This window comes from Balaenoptera acutorostrata, chromosome 10, assembly GCF_949987535.1.
Source record: "Balaenoptera acutorostrata chromosome 10, mBalAcu1.1, whole genome shotgun sequence".
Classification (NCBI taxonomy): domain Eukaryota; kingdom Metazoa; phylum Chordata; class Mammalia; order Artiodactyla; family Balaenopteridae; genus Balaenoptera; species Balaenoptera acutorostrata.
In genome coordinates, this window is record NC_080073.1 from 94,486,304 (window position 1) to 94,503,276 (window position 16,973).

The 16,973-nt window shown below is 39.1% G+C and overlaps 1 protein-coding gene across 7 annotated transcripts in view; it reads left to right on the top strand.

Moving 5' to 3' along the window:
• The window catches only part of ATXN1 (ataxin 1), a 399,864-nt gene that overhangs the window by 141,557 nt on the left and 241,334 nt on the right, over positions 1 to 16,973 (top strand). For 4 of the 7 annotated variants that reach the window (XM_057554755.1, XM_057554761.1, XM_057554759.1 and 1 more), the window contains one exon: positions 10,627 to 10,755. The exons of 1 other annotated variant lie outside the window; for it this stretch is intronic. The gene's annotated coding sequence lies outside the window, so the exon portion shown is untranslated. The remainder of the gene's footprint in view (positions 1 to 10,626; positions 10,756 to 16,973) is intronic. 2 more of the 7 variants (XM_057554756.1, XM_057554757.1) reach the window with 2 other exon arrangements.

Sequence of the window (16,973 nt, forward strand, 5' to 3'; positions counted from 1 at the left end):
AGAACTGGATGATTTGGACCTCACACTTGCAGAACAGTAGCCTCCAGCTTTGACCTTGATCTTTTGGGAGGGAAGAAGCCTTTTTCCTCTAAACCTAAGCCTGGCAAAACCTAATTACAAAGGTTGTAAAAAATTTTTTGCTGTTTTAAAATAAAAGCTCATAAAGCTTTTCTTCATCTACTTCAGTTATTTATCCCTCTGTTTCTCTCTTTTTTTTTCTTCCACGTCTTTATTGGAGTCTAAATGCTTTACAATGTTGTGTTAGTTTCTGGTGTACAATAAAGTGAATCAGCTCTATGTATACATATATCCCCATATCCCCTCCCTCTTGTGTCTCCCTCCCACCCTCCCTATCCCACCCCTCTAGGTGGTCACAAAGCACCGAGCTGATCTCCCTGTGCTATGCAGCTGCTTCCCACTAGCCATCCATTTTACACTTGGTAGTGTATATACGTCAATTCTACTCTCTCACTTCATCCCAGCTTCCCCTTCCCCCTTCCCGTGCCCTCAAGTCTGTTCTCCATGTCTACGTCTTTATTCCTGTCCTGCCACTAGGTTCATCAGTACCACTTTTTAAAATTCCATATATATGCATTAGCATACGGTATTCGTTTTTCTCTTTCTGACTTACTTCACTCTGTGTGACAGATTCTAGGTCCATCCACCTCACTACAAATAACCCAATTTCGTTCCTTCTTATGGCTGAGTAATATTCCATTGTATATATGTGCCACATCTTCTTTATCCATTCATCTGTCAGTGGACACTTAGGTTGCTTTGATGTCCTGGCTACTGTAAATAGTGCTGCAGTGAACATTGTGGTACATGGCTCTTTTTGAATTATGGTTTTCTCAGGGTATATGCCCAGTAGTGGGATTGTTGGGTCATATGGTAATTCTATTTTTAATTTTTTAAGGAACCTCCGTACTGTTCTCCATAGTGGATGTATCAATTTACATTACCACCAACAGTGTAGGAGGGTTCCCTTTTCTCCACACCCTCTCTGGCATTTATTGTTTGTAGATTTTTTTGATGATGGCCCTTCTGACCGGTGTGAGGTGATACCTCATTGTGGTTTTGATTTGCATTTCTCTAATGATTAGTGATGTTGAGCATCTTTTCATTCATTTGTTGGCCATCTGTATATCTTCTTTGGAGAAATGTCTATTTAGGTCTTCTGCCCATTTTTGGATTGGGTTGTTTGTTTTTGTGATATTGAGCTGCATGAGCTGCAGTATTTTGAGATTAATCCTTTGTCAGTTGCATCATTTGCAAATATTTTCTCCCATTCTGAGGGTTGTCTTTTCGTCTTATTTATGGTTTCCTTTGCTGTGTAAAAGCTTTGAAGTTTCATTAGGTCCCATTTGTTTATTTTTGTTTTTATTTCCCTTACTCTAGGAGGTGGGTCAAAAAGGATCTTGCTGTGATTTATGCCATAGAGTATTCTGCCTATGTTTTCCTCTGAGGGTTTTATAGTGTCTGGCCTTACATTTAGGTCTTTAATCCGTTTTGAGTTTATTTTTGTGTATGATGTTAGGGTGTGTTCTAATTTCATTCTTTTGCATGTAGCTGTCCATTTTTCCCAGCACCACTTATTGAAGAGGACTTCTCTTCTCCAGTGTATATTCTTGCGTCCTTTGTCAAAGATAAGGTGACCATATGTGCGTGGGTTTATCTCTGGGTTTTCTATCTTGTTCCATTGATCTGTATTTCTGTTTTTGTGCCAGTACCATACTGTCTTGATTACTGTAGCTTTGTAGTGTAGTCTGAAGTCATGGAGCCTGATTCCTCCAGCTCTGTTTTTCTTTCCCAAGATTGCTTTTGCTACTCGGGATCTTTTGTATTTCTATACAAATTGTAAAATTTCTTGTTCTAGTTCTGTGAAAAATGCCATTGGTTATTTGATACGGATGCATTGAACCTGTAGATTGCTTTGGGTAGTATAGTAATTTTCGCAATATTGATTCTTCCAATCCGGGAGCATGGTATATCTCTTTATCTGTTTATACTATCTCTGTTTTCTTTCATCAGTGTTTTATAGTTTTCTGAGTATAGATCCTCTGTTTCTCTCTTAATATTGAAGGAAATTAAAGAATTCTCTCAATTTGCCATACTTTTGTGTAGCTTAAGTTTGTACATGACTTCCTGTTCCAAGTGGGCAATTTTGGTCCCTGGGACCCTTAGTATTCTAGATCATTCTTTGACACCTTTGGTAGCCACCTTGCTTAAGAATTGAATGATTGGGGGCTCCCCTGGTGGCGCAGTGATTGAGAATCCACCTGCCATTGCAGGGGACACGGGTTCGAGCCCTGGTCTGGGAAGATCCCACATGCCACGGAGCAACTGGGCCCGTGAGCCACAACTACTGAGCCTGCGCATCCGGAGCCTGTGCTTGGCAACAAGATAGGCCACGACAGTGAGAGGCCCGCACACCGCGATGAAGAGTGGCCCGCGCTCGCCGCAACTAGAGAAAGCCCTTGCACAGAAACGAAGACCCAACACAGCCAAAAATAAATAAATAAATTAATTAATTAAAAAAAAAAGAATTGAATGATTGGGAAATAAAGCCATGTGGAGCCTTCAAATCATTCATCCTCAGTCTAGTCTAAGTGACTAGTTAATGCCCCATTTGAAGGTGGAAAAGTAAACATATCTTAGGAAGTAGTTCTCATTTGCTTTGTTTAGTGAGGAACAAAATATAAACTCACCAGTTTGAGAGAGAGGTATACGATGTTTATTTCTTTATGAATATTCATAACTTGGGCCAATAAAATAAGAACACCAGCTTTAGATCACTATAGCTCTCCTTGATTTTAAAATGTTTTCACAGTTTAAAAAATGATGGGGTGTACTGCTGGTAGGAGTGTAGATTGGCATAGCCATTTTGGAAAACAATATGGCAGCATTGTGTAAGAGTGAATATTCATATACCATGACCCAGTCAATCCATTCCTAGGCAGTACCCCAGAGAAACTTTGCTTATGTGTATTGTTTCTACTGGAAACAGCATTGTTTCTAGTAAAATAATTAAATAAAATGAACACTAGAAACTAAAAATTTTAAAAATCCATTAGCAGAACACTGAAAAATTCACACATAAAAATTTTAAAAATCCATTAGCAGAACACTGAAAATTTCACACATAAAAATTTTAAAAATCCATTAGCAGAACACTGAAAAATTCACACAAGGGATATTATACAGCAGTGAAAATGAACAACCCACAGCTGCTACCAACAGCATAGTTAAATCTTAGAAGCACCATTGTGTGCAAAAAACTAGCCACAGAAGTCTACATATAATAAGATAGAATTATTTATAAAGTTCAGAATCAAGCAAAATTATATGATATATTTTAGGGAATGATACAAAGTTCAGGATTGTGGTTACTGCTGGAGAAGAGGTGGCGGAGAGCTTAGGGAAGTAGCAGACAGGTATATGCATCGTTACTGGTAATGTCTTAAATGAGATGGTACGTTTATGGGTGTTCATTTTATTGCTATGTTTCATAGATTATATACATGTTGTGTGCATCCTTTTGTAGATTTCAAATTTTGCATAATACAAAAAATATTTTTGGGTTAAAAATTTTTTTCCAGCTTTATTGAGGTACATTCAGCTCTACGGAAGTTTAGGGTGTACAGCATAATGATTTGACTTTACATGTATTGTGAAATGATTACCACAATGTTTAGTTAACATTCATCATCTCGTATACATACAAAAAAGAAAAAGAAAGAATTATTTTTTCCTTGTGATGAAAACTCTTAGGATTTACTCTCTTAAAAACTTTCATCTATATCATACAGTTGTGTTAAGTATAGTCATCACATTGTACATTATTACATTTGTAAAATACAAATATTTTAAGATGATAGTATAAACCAGAATTTCCCCTTGTTGCTCCCATATTCTACCTATTTCCTATCATAGTCCCTCTTTTTTTAAAGTAATTTTATTTAATTAATTAATTTTTTGGCTGCGTTGGGTCTTCATTGCTGTGCACGGGCTTTCTCTAGTTGTGGCGAGGAGATGCTACTCTTTGTTGTGGTGCACGGGCTTCTCATTGCGGTGGCTTCTCTTGTTCCGGAGCCTGGGCTTTTCACGCGCGGGCTTCAGTAGTTGTGGAGTGCGGGCTCAGTAGTTGTGGCTCGCGGTCTCTAAAGCGCAGGCTCAGTAGTTGTGGTGCACGGGTTTAGTTGCTCTGCGGCATGTGGGATCTTCCTGGACCAGGGCTCGAACCTGTGTCCTCTGCATTGGCAGGTGGATTCTTAGCCAGTGTACCACCAGGGAAGTCCCTATAGTCCCTTTTCATAGTCCCCAGTGTCTTGACATTACACGAGTAATGACATTAAACACGAGTGTTTAAAAGATGTGGTACGACAGGGAAATCCTTGGGGTCCTTTGGGTGGCTGAGGATATAGGGTGAAGCTGACAGTAACCCCGAAGTGGGATGAGATAGGAGACACAGAAGCCCTCTACTCCTCTTCCTACGTAATGCCTAGAGAATCTTGGGTCATGGAGAAAAGAGAGCCCATTAAGTAAGGTTTGGCGTGATCTTCTGGAAACTCCATATTTATTGTCCCAGTGGTGATGAATAGTTCCGAATGTGGACGATCAGCTTGGATAGCTTATTAGGAGAAACTTGTTCTTTTGCTGCCCACTGTTCTTTTCTGAGCAGAACGTGGCCTTGAGTGAGAAGGGATTTGGCATGTGTATAATGATGTCATAGGTGACACAGCCAGGCAAATTATCACAGAGGCTCAGTCTTGAAAAATTAAAAGGCGATATGTGAGAGATTGGTCCATGCGGGAATAAGAATGACAATGAAAGTGGAAAACGTGTGCCAGGACTGGTGTGGTGCTCGTCTGGGTACCAAAGTTCTCTCCTGCTCAGATGCATCATCACTAAAGTGCTGGCCGGTCTTGGAAGGGGAGGGCAGACGTCTCCAGGGGGTCCTCGGCTTCCTCTTGAGCAACTGCATAGAGTAATGTGTGGCGTGTGGTGGAGGTTGAGTCTTCCTCTGGATTTCCATTGAAGGAGTGTGTGGAATCAATACCCAACTGCACGTTTGTCCTGAGAACACCCAGAGGCCACTGTGTGGCTTGGTATTTTTCAGACTAATTCTCCAAGAGGAAAATGTGCAGAATGTCTGTTTTCTAAAATAGTTTCAACATCTTTTATGCAATGCTGATGCATCTGGAAGTGAAAATGCTAAGAGTTTCATTTCACTAAAACTGGATTTTTTTTCTTTAACCTTTAACTTTAGATCACAAGTAGCGACATTTTCACCATAGTCTTAAGGGTATCAAAATGTGTGTGTTCGTTGACACATCGAACCAGTCTTTACTGAGAATATTCATGTGCAAAGGAATGTGCAGTTTGTTATGAAAAATGCAGAGACCTGATAATGACTCTTAGGATCTCACAGTGTAGAGAGGGAAATGGGTCATTCATTACATGACAGGACAAATAACAGTATATGTGGAAGCATGTCACAGAGGAGGTGACATCTGAGCTGAATCTTAAAGGAAGAGTAACATTTGAATTAGTAAGAAGGGCATTCCCAGTTGAGGGACCAGCATAAATAAAGAGGAATTTTGCCTTGTAAATTTCTAAGATTTCACCAGATTTTATGACACAAACACAAGAATCATGATAATGAAATTAATAGGAAATTCAGAGAAATATTATCTAAGTAAATTAAAACTTTTTTTTTTTTTTTTGCTAAATTTGTTTGTCCTACGTTTTCATCTTAATTATGTTGCAAAGCACAATAGATTTGCATTATGTTAAACTGGTTAATAGTTGTGCCCAATGAATAGAATTATAATTCAGTTTAAAAGTAGTTTAATATCCTACTGGTAAAACAGTTAAGAATTTAGCATTTAAGTAAATTTAGATAATTTAGAGTTTAGATAAATTTAGATAAATTAGAAGTTTGAGGTTAACAGATACACACTACTATATATAAAATAGATAAACAACAAGGACCTACTGTATAGCCCAGGGAACTATATTTAATATCTTGTAATAACCTGTAATGGAAAAGAATCTGAAAAAGAGTATATATATACACACACACACATATGTATACGTATAGATGAATCACTTTTCTGTATACCTGAAACTAACGCAACACTGTAAATCCATTATGCTTCAATAAAAAAAAGAAAAAAAGAAGTTAGCATTTTTATATTTCCCCTTTGTAACTCTATTACTTCTCAGAAAATGGTTAAGCCCCAATTAGAAATCTAACTTGCTTTGGGTTTTATCATTTATCACAGAGATAAAGATGAATTGAGAATAGAAATCTCAAAATGCAATAATGATAGTACCTTATATTTCAGTAGCACACAGTATATATAAAATAGTTCAGTATTTGTTATTTGAATTCAGCAAGTGTGCAACAGAAAGAGCAATATAAGACTAAATTATAAGTTTGCTTTGCAGAATAAACTATTGCCAGTATATTCTGCTCAACTGTATATTGGTGGCATTTGTAAACAGTTCATTCTTACATTATTTTTCCTAAAAAACCTGTTGCAGAATTATCTTGCTTCTTTCCCCCTCTTTGCAGAGTCTGTTAAATTTTAGCAATTCTAAATCAGAATAGCATCTAATAGACAACACGTGGAATGTGTTGGCTGATAATTCAAACGTTTTTATGGCATATTCATTAGACAAATACATAATATTTATATTTATAAAGTCTGTCCAGTAATTAAAAGAAATGGATGAATATGTATCACTATCTTGTTTTTTTATCAAAAGAAATAATTCACAATAAGTGTTTCTAATTATTTCAGCTAAACGTTTATGGCGCTTGAATGATAATATTTGTTGTTTCTATCGTTTAGATTTTATAGATAATTTTTGGACAGAAATGCTTCTTTCCTGTTGAAGTGTCTGTGCCTTTACACATACATTGCAGATTACTGAAACAATAATTTGCCCTTCAGCTGTAGTGAATAAACTCTCCTTTATCCTTAGTTTGCTGAGGAGCTCTCTGATCACCTTTCTATGGCCTTACAGAGATGCTAATGCTAATTAATGTTTTAATAGGAAAAAATGTTGGCAAATAAAACTGTTAAATTTGAAGCATGAATTATAAGTTCACCTTGGTTGCCCTAATGATAATGTTTATAGAGTGCTTCCAGTATGCTGAACTCTGTACTAAATATTTTACTTATGGAGACTTCCCTGGCGGTCCAGTGGTTAAGACTCTGCACTTCCACTGCAAGGGGCACGGGTTTGATCCCTGGTTGGGGAACTAAGATCTCGCATGCCGTGCAGCCAAAAAAAAAAAAAAAAATTTTTTTTAACTTATATATACTTTTATATATATATAATATATATACTTATATATATTATGTGTATGATAATATATACACTTATATATTATTTGAATATAAATATTTTACATATATATGCTTATATATTATTATATGCATATGGTAATATGTATACATATATATTATTTAATTTTCCCAATTACTGTGTGAGGTGGGTGTTATTATGCCCATTTTACAGATGAATTTGTAACCATTATGCCTCACAACATTTAATAATAATTTAAATATACTATATTAATAATATATTGATATTTTAAATATGCAACTCTGGAGCTTTACACATATTTCATATATCTGTAAACTTTCTTTCGTTCATTCAACAAATATTTATTTACTGACTATTTATGTGCCAGGCTGCTATGCTAAACTCTGGGGAGAGTGGGATGAGGCAGTACCCACCCCCTCTTGCCTTTAAGGGACTTAACAATGTACCGGGAGAGATGAACTTGCCTAAGACACAAGTAGAAGAAAATATGATAATTGCTTTAATAGGAGTAGGTACAGGGTATTGTAGAAAAATGGGAGAAGGGGACCTCAGCTCCCTAGAAAGTTTAAGAGAGGTCTTCACAGACAATCAGCCCTAGCTCTGAAACTTGAAGAGTGAGTCTGAGTTTGAAAAGATGATCAGAGGGAAAAGTGCAGAGGGAAAAGAATAGACCAGGGTGTGGGCAGGAGCCGGAGCCGGGCAGGCTTGGTTAGGGAGCTACAGGGATTCAGAGGGGCTGAGTGTCAAGTGCAGCTGGAGGAGGGCCATCGTGGCTGAGGTCAGATCACAGGAGGCTGGCCTGCTGTTCTCAGGAGGGCGGACCTTGTGCTCTGTGTGTTGAAAAGCCATCAGAAGATTGATGCAACAAACACTCATTAAATTATGAGAAGGGATGTCCTTCCCCCGCCCTCCCTCCTCTTCTCATTTATTCATTCAACAGATTTTTAGTGAGTGCCTATAACATGCCCAGCATTGTGTTGAACAATGAGGATAAAAGCATGAGCAAGAACTTGACACAGTTCTGCCTTCCTGGAACTTACTAATTAGTGGGGGAAACAAGCATTCATCGTGAATTTAGCAAAAAAAAAAAAAGTAAAATTACAAAGGTGACCAGTGTAACAAGGGAGAGAGTGATTCTGTAAAAGCATGTAGTAGGGGGTAGTGATCTGGCTGAGGAGGTCAGGAGAGGCTCCCTTGAGGAGAAGACGACTGAGCTGAAGGAGGAAAGAGTACAAGGTCATTTGATGAAGAAGGTGGGTGATTCGGGGAGAAGTCTCAGCAAGGAGGAGATCATGTGCAAAGGGTCTGAGGCCTAGAAGAGCTAGGTACTTTTCAGGAATGAAAAGTAAGGCAGAGGAGCTGCATGGAGGCTGGAAAAGAATGCAAGGGCTGCATCCCACTGGGCCCTGGGAGCCATGGTCAGAATCCAAGCTCTGTAGAAAGCCACTGCAGTGCTTTGGGCAGGTGCTGAGGATGGGCTGTAGGAGAAGGGGCTGTAGGGTGGCAGGGGAGGAAGCAGGGAGACTAAATGGGAGGCCAGCAGAATAGTCCAGATGAGTCGGGATGGTGGGCAGCCTGGAGCGGAGGTGGTGGTCGGGAGAGAAGGGGAAGGGTGTGTGCTGCTGGCAGACTCAATGTCTGGTTGGTTGGGAATGGGGCATAGTTTGGAAAGGACGATGTCAGGGTGATGTCGGTGCCATCGCTGAGCTAGGGAAACATAGGAGGGGGCAGAACCCCCTCTGCTTGGATTTCCAGAAAACGTCAGGAGAGGTGGAGAAAGACATCAAAAGGAATTGAGATTGGAGGTTGGCCTTGAAGAATGAGTAGGCATTTTCTAGTTGGCAAGGAGGGGAAAGGCTTGCTAATCAGAGGGCATGGCAGGTTCAGAGGCACAGAGGCATAACCAGAATAGTGCAAACAAATAATGGCATACGTAGCAGGTACAAAAGGGACATTAATGTGTGACCCATATAAATAACTGTTGATTTCTTGATACGCCCATGTCTATTTTGTATGCAGTCATCCTAAGACCTATAGTAGGTAGAGTTTGTAAATAGGTTAAAATGTTTAAGTGTTTTTTTCATTCCATGGACATAATATATAGAAATTCCTCTCTTTACTTCCATATTTTAAAGTAAGGATTCACATATGGCTCTTGATTTTATTATCTGCCTTCTTTCTAATGAAATTTAGCCATTTGGGTAGGACTTCGACTTCAGGTTTTTCCTTAGTGTTTTGGCATCTGGATTTGGGATTAATCGACATTTTAAATTTACTGAAATAACTATAAATTTACTCCTGATGGAAATATGATCATGTTGATTTCAATTTAGCTTGGAAACTAAAATCAAAGGACAATCAAATCCAAAAAGAGTTAGTAATGCTAAGACGTAGGTGACATATTGACTCCGGGGAAAAATAAGGTGACATTGAATTAATATTTAACTTTTTTATAATAAGTACAAGAGTGTTGATAATCAGATCAATTTTGGAGACGTGATATAGCACTGGAATTATGAGCATAGCTTGCGTGAAAGATAGTGGCTTAAATACTGCCTTTAACATCTGCTAGCCCTACAAATGCCCAGTTTTCTTGTCAATAACAGAGATAATAATGATTACTAGCTACCTCACAGGGTGCGGTGGAGTGGAGTATTGTATGGAAAGCATTTGCACAGTGCCAGGGACATAGTCAGTGTTCAATAAATGTCCGTGATGACTTTGGGTATCAGTGATACTGTGCTTCACCTGGGTCATCAACAGAGGGGCACGTACAGTTTCTAAAGTGAAAGTCAGGCTGTTATGGTAAATACGTGTACCAAACTTGCTTACATTTGTGGCTAGAAAGAATCTTAGAAAGCGTCAGATTCAGTAATGTTTCCAACATTTTCTGTGGAAGAACTAACTGTTCTTCATTTCTCAGAAGTTTTGGGATCAATAGGCAGAGAAGGAGGGGAAGGAATAGGGTTATTTTGAGGGTGTTATTCCTAAGGTCAGGAGATGGGCTGGGAAGCAACCCCCCTTGGCAGGCAGAGCCCTCTCATCCTCAGAGATGAGGACCTGCTATGTGTCTGCTTGCTGAGTTTTTGGTATTCTGAATTGTCGCGTGTGTGTTGTCTCTGTGTGTGTGTGTGTGTGTGTACATGTGTGTGTGAGAGAGAGAGAGAGATAGGGAGGGAGAGAGATTATGCAAATATGTTTTTCTTTTCTGAGAATTCAGCTAATGTGAATGAAGACCACAGAAAACTGCCTAACTCAGTGGGAATATTGTTTTTGTAATTACAGGTCTAGGCTTTTTATATTGAGTTTCTCTACTGTCTCCCCTTCTGCTCAAGCAAAATCTGTGTGAAAAGATCTGCTGGGAAGGAGCTGACTGCTTATGATTCTCCACTGTGATGAAAGCACGTGGTACAGGTAAATATCTCCGAAATCTTTAACCGAAAATAACTATCATTTGATTGTAAAATCTCCAAGATAGTGGTGGGGATGTTTACATGTCTGTTCACACACACACACGCACACACAGAAAAAACATAAACATACATCTGTAGATTCACGTGTCCTTCATCTGTTTATTCTCTCCATCTCTTTATAAAAATGGAACCTTTGCTTTTTTGTGGGAAAGAAATTAGCTTCTATTCATTTTGAGCTCACTGACTTGGATGGTGACAAGGCATTAATAAGAAAGGGATAACTCTGATCGTTGTGTTTATAAATTCAGCTAGAGAGACGACCATCAGATGGTAGTGGTGAACAATGCAACATGTGCTATCACCTAACCTTTTTATTCCCCTTAACAATGCAATAATGAACATCTTTTCATTACAAGTTATTTACCTACAAATATATAGCATACCACTGAATACATATCCTAAAATACATTTAATTGATCTTCTCTAGTTGGACATTTAAGTTGTTTCTAATTTTTTTTTTTTTTTTTTTGCTTTTATGCTACCAAGAATGTTCTTATGGCTTCATGTTAGTTGCCATTATCAATGGTTTCCTTGGGATAGTTCCTTAGCAGTAAATTGCTGAATTTAAGAGTTTTCAAGTTTTAAGACTCTTGATACTTGTTGCCAAATTACTTTCCAATAAAGTCAGACCAGTTTATATTTCCAGAGGCGCAGTATATGACAGACTTACTTCCATACAGTTTTGCCAGCGCTGAGAATTTTGAAAACAAAAAGAGTCTTTGCCAGTTGATTCTGAGAAATGGTGCCTCTGTGTGCCCCTTTTTTGGGGGTGGTGGTTGTGAGGGAGGGGGCATTTATTTGTAACTAATACTATTTTGAAGAACCTTTCTTCTGTAGACAGTAGCATGCTTGAAACTTACCAATAGTAAACATTTGAGAAATAATACTAAATCAAGAAGCATGGAAGGGTCCTAGACAACCATGAGATCACATACTTTTTCAATGGAAAACATAATTTTTTATTTTTTAATAAGAATAAAAAGGTATTTAATAAAAAGCAGCCATCATTAAACATGGATCTGAAGTTAATATACATGTATGTGTGAGTGTATATATATATATATATATGTACATTTGCAGGTGTGTATATATATGTGTGTGTGTATATGTATGTATGCATACACATACATATGTGTGTATGTATAACACTACATACATATATGTGTGTCTGTATACATACACATATACCCATCCAACATTGGGAGTAGGATGAAATATAATTATGGTAACCGTATGATTCAGGGGCTGTAGATCACAGTCGATAAGACGGCAGGCTCCAGACTGCCTCGGCTCAAACTCCAGCTCTGCTATTTTCTTGAAGTATGACCTTGGGCAAGTTACTATACAGCTCAAAGTCTAAGTTTATAAAATTTAGATAATACTAGTAACCATCTCATAGGGTGTTTTTACAAGGAGCTATATGTGAGATCATTTAAAAGTCCCATTCCAAAAGAGTATTTAATGCTATGAGAAGATGGTCACGATCAAAGTGAAAAAAGCAAAGTACGACACTAACCATGGTACAATCCCATTCTTGTAAAACTGTTTTTTCCCTTCTTCCTCCTTTGTTTCATCCTCCTCTGGGATCCAAAAAAGGTATAGTATATTTCTGAATGGCTTTTATTAGAATTAATGGAGTAATCCCAGTTCTGGAGAAACTGGCTGACTGAAGTCTGCAAGTCAGAGACCCATTTGCCACAGAGCTATGAAGTCAAAACTGTCTATGACACTGGCCAGTGGGTCCCTTGGAGCAGCCGTTATGTGAGAACAGAGCCTCATCCCCACCCCCGGCTGCCTGACTCCTGAGATACAGCGAGGACCTTGGATAAGGCCAGCTTCCTGGCCCCCTGGAGCTGCACTGAATCTCTAACGGTCCAGCTCCACATAGGAGCTGCCCTGCTAGGCTCATCTTGTCCTCCCATTACTAAATAAGCTTCCTTTCACAAGGGTGAGTCCCTCAACCCTTGAACCACATCATAAGGTTGCAATGTAGAAGGAAAAAGAGTCAGAGCGTGATTTGGCATCAAGGAGACAAACCCACGGCGACTTGTCTGGCTTCAGCTAATGCTTTTCACCCGAGACTCTGCAAGTCTTGTGTAGGTACATTTGTTTTGGCCCAAATTTCCAGTCTAATTTGAACAGCTCTGTACTTTTCAGTAAAAGAGGAACATCTGAATTCCCAATTAAGACAGTTTAGCTTAAGAATTCCTCTTTAGTGGACCATAAATTATTCTCCTCGTAATGATTACGAAGATGCATAAGAAAATGAAACTTGTGTTTATGCACGTACATATGTTATTTCAACAAAATTAATAAGTTCACAAAGGGAGAGAGGACAATGAATGTGTCAGCACAGATAGGTCAGCAAAAGAGTGCGTCGTGTTCTGCCAGACTCCAGCGAGCGGAGGTAGAAAGGCCGAGCATCTCCGTAGTAAGGGCGGTGATAACACCGCCATATGGGATGTTTGGTATTTGGAGAGCACTTTGATTCTTCCCCGACTACAGAATCAATAGGGACTCAAACAGAGAGGAAGAAAGGATTCTCTAGCTGTGCATGCTGGCTGGTGTGCAGAAATGCAGACACGGTGATTACTAGGGGCTTACCAGGGTGAAATTTCTCTAGGGAGGCAGAAGAGTGGGGAACATTTAACCACATTTCACAGCAGTTTTGCGTCGTCTCCATAACCAGACCATTGCTGCAATCACGTGGGAAACTTCTCTGCAAGACCAGGCCAAATCATTCTTGAGAACTCAATTCAGAGAGTCCCATAGGGCCTTTGGGGGTGCCTTCTGGCTTTGCCAGTACAGAGTGAGAGCACAGATTTTGAATTGGAAGAAACTGAGAGGATGTCTTTAAATTCTGATCTCATTTAGTTATTCATCTCTCATTTATTCATTCAGCAAATACCTCTTTGGGGGCTACTATGTACTTACACAGTCCTAAGCACTGGAGATATGGAATGGGACAAGGTAGACAAGGGGCCTACCCGGATGGAACTTTCATTTCTAAGGCAGATACCGTCGGCAGCATCAGAACCTGGTTTGGGTCAACAGGGGAGATGATCTGGACCATTGTAAAAGGAGGTTTAGAGTGCATCTGAAATGAGAGAGTGGAGAAACCAGTGGAGAAAAAGACTTGTTGATCCAGAAGGCTTAGGCAGAAGGAACCAGAGGAGAGGGACTAGCGGTGAGGTTGTGGTTACTGAAAGCAGGACCAGATTGGGACGTGAAGAAGATACCGAGAGAAGACAATTGTGAAACTTGGCTTGGATGCACAGTTGTCAGAGCCCATAAAAATCATGCAGCCATTGATCTCTCAATTTAGGTAATAGAAATAAAGCTTGCGGGCTTCCCTGGTGGCGCAGTGGTTGAGAATCTGCCTGCTAATGCAGGGGACACGGGTTCGAGCCCTGGTCTGGGAAGATCCCACATGCCACGGAGCAGCTGGGCCCGTGAGCCACAGCTACTGAGCCTGCGCGTCTGGAGCCTGTGCCCCGCAACGGGAGGGGCCGCGATAGTGAAAGGCCCGCGCACCGCGATGAAGAGCGGTCCCCGCACCGCGATGAAGAGTGGCCCCCACTTGCCGTAACCAGAGAAAGCCCTCGCACGAACTGAAGACCCAACACAGCCAAAAATAAATAAATAAATAAATAAAGTAGCTATAAAATTAAAAAAAAAAAAAAAAAAAAAGAAATAAAGCTTGCTATCGATAATCTGTCTTTTAACAAATTGTGAAATGGGTGTTTTATTCTGTGACTGTATAAACATGTCAGACAGGAGAGTGGATGGCTCATGGTATAGGGTGGTACTTTCTTTTTTCAACCGCACCCAAAAGAAGAACTGAGGTGGTGGCTTCACCAGAACACATTGACCTTACTCTAACTTTGACTAGTGACATCCCTATTCGTACCTTATCCACCATCCTTCACGTTAGAGAGCGAGATTAGTTCTATGATCAATGTTCCCTTCTGTGGGCAACCACAGTTAACTTTATTTAGTTAACTTTAAACAGATTTAACTTCTGGATCGAAATAGTCTCTCCAGTTGTCACCTCTTGGCCTCTTTAGTATTTTGGTACCCTTCCACTCAGCTTGTTTGTGGGATTGTGGTTCTTCTTACCTTCCTCCCTCCATTCTTGGTTGCTTTTAGTGGTCTCTTAAATAATAAAATCCACTTAGAGATTTATTTTATCTCCTTTGACCTTCAACATGGGTTTGGTAAAGGCTACATTTTTGGCTTTGGCTTTACTATCATTGAGGGACCCTTTTCTTCTGCTTTATTGCTCCCTAGTCAACTGCTTTATTCTGGGGCTCAAACTTCTACCATATATTTTACTCACATACTTTTCCTTTCTTTGACAAGCCCAGTTCGTTTAGTTTAGTTGTCCATCCCACTCCCAACCCATTCCACCCAAGCCCCCAACACACACACTGGGATTTGCAATGTACATTTCCAAGGTTAAGAAAACCCTATTGATATTCATTAAATCTTTAAAATAGAGATCTTCTCCAAAATCATCTTTTAGCATAAATATGTTCTTCTCTTTTCCACTCTAGTTCCTTCAGTCTGAAGGTAGTCTGCATAACTCATAGCTAGTTTGGGAGAAGGTATTATTTTGAGACACTTTAATGATGTTTTTCATGGCAAAATGAAAAACGTAGAGACAAAGGCTCCAGGGTACATAGTGTTTTATATGTAGGCATAGCTTTTCAAAACTATTTTGGAGTGTATTCGAGTATCTAAAATAATTTACCAGACTTCTGTATAAAGCATTTTATTCTTTGAAAAATCTTATAAATATAATTTACTGTGTCAGTGTGCAAACATTCACATAGTTCTCTTACCTTTCATGAAATGAGGTAGAATATTTTGTCATCTGACAGTAAAACACATGAGAAAATCGTTGATACCAAAGCCTACTGTTTTATTTTATTTTTTTTCTTTTCCACGTTGGGATGCTGAAGCATAATGCTGCAGAGATTTCCTCCCTCCTGATACACTAATGCTGCTCTCAGTGTTGGCAAACTGTACTATTCAAAGTGTGAGTGATGACTAGGTGTAGAAATATCAAAGTGTCAGAATTCTGTGGTACTTTTTAAATTACTCTCTTTTTTTCTCTTAAATTTTATCAGATGTATTTGAATATGTTTTCTAAATTCTAGAATATTACCTATTATAGCCATTGGTGGTATAGTATTTAGAGGTTGAAGGGAACGTGAAGATCATTTAGTCCCCTTTTCCCCCAATTCAAGACCCCCTCAAATATCATTAGTGCCTTTCATTTCACCAGGGTTCAGATAGCGAGTCATTGATTGTTCATTGATTATTGGAAAGAACCATTATCACTGTAAGATTTAGAAATAGTATATAGAAATTCATGGGAGTAATATACTCTTCTGTTTGAGTTAGCAAGAAACAAAAGATGCATGCCTCTAGATGCCAAGTGGTATCAAGGATTATGTCTTTAGATTAAATGAGAAGTATATCATTGATATTTATTTAGATTTTCACTAAGTGTTTTGAGTAAAATTTGGGAAGGTTGTTTCTATGACTTGGCAATTTACTCTGCCTCCTGTTTTCTCTTTGGAAGTATTCTTTCTTCTCTATCTTTCATTTTTCTTTAAAGTGAGGACAACAGGTCACTGTGAAGATTACATACATAATCAACTTTTAGAACATTTCCTGGCCTGGCACATGGTTAAAGCATCTGCTGCTACTAATTCTACTCTGTTGTTTCTCCCTGCTACTTCACACTCTGTTTTTTCTGGTAGAGATTTTTCTTGAGTATCAAAAATAAATCAATATAACCAAACAACACAAGAAATTAAGTACTGATATCATATGCTTTAGAAGCTGGGGTTGTGGTTGGTTCCACTGGTGGAGATGTGATCCTCTGAGTGCATCCATGGCTGAACCCAAGTTCAAGTGGAACACCCTGGGTCTGGGGATCAGGAGAGCTTTGAACAAGGTACTCACTTTGTGCCTGCAAGTTTTATATCTGTAACATGAGCGGACTACTCTCTGAGGCTTCTTCTGCTTCTAAAAGAGATCATCATCTTACATCCTTGATGTTTTAAGGCTTTGAAGTCCCCATAGAAAAGAACCCATGAAAAGTCCCAATCACCCTTTCTATTCTCTCCATGCATTTGTGTATATGTG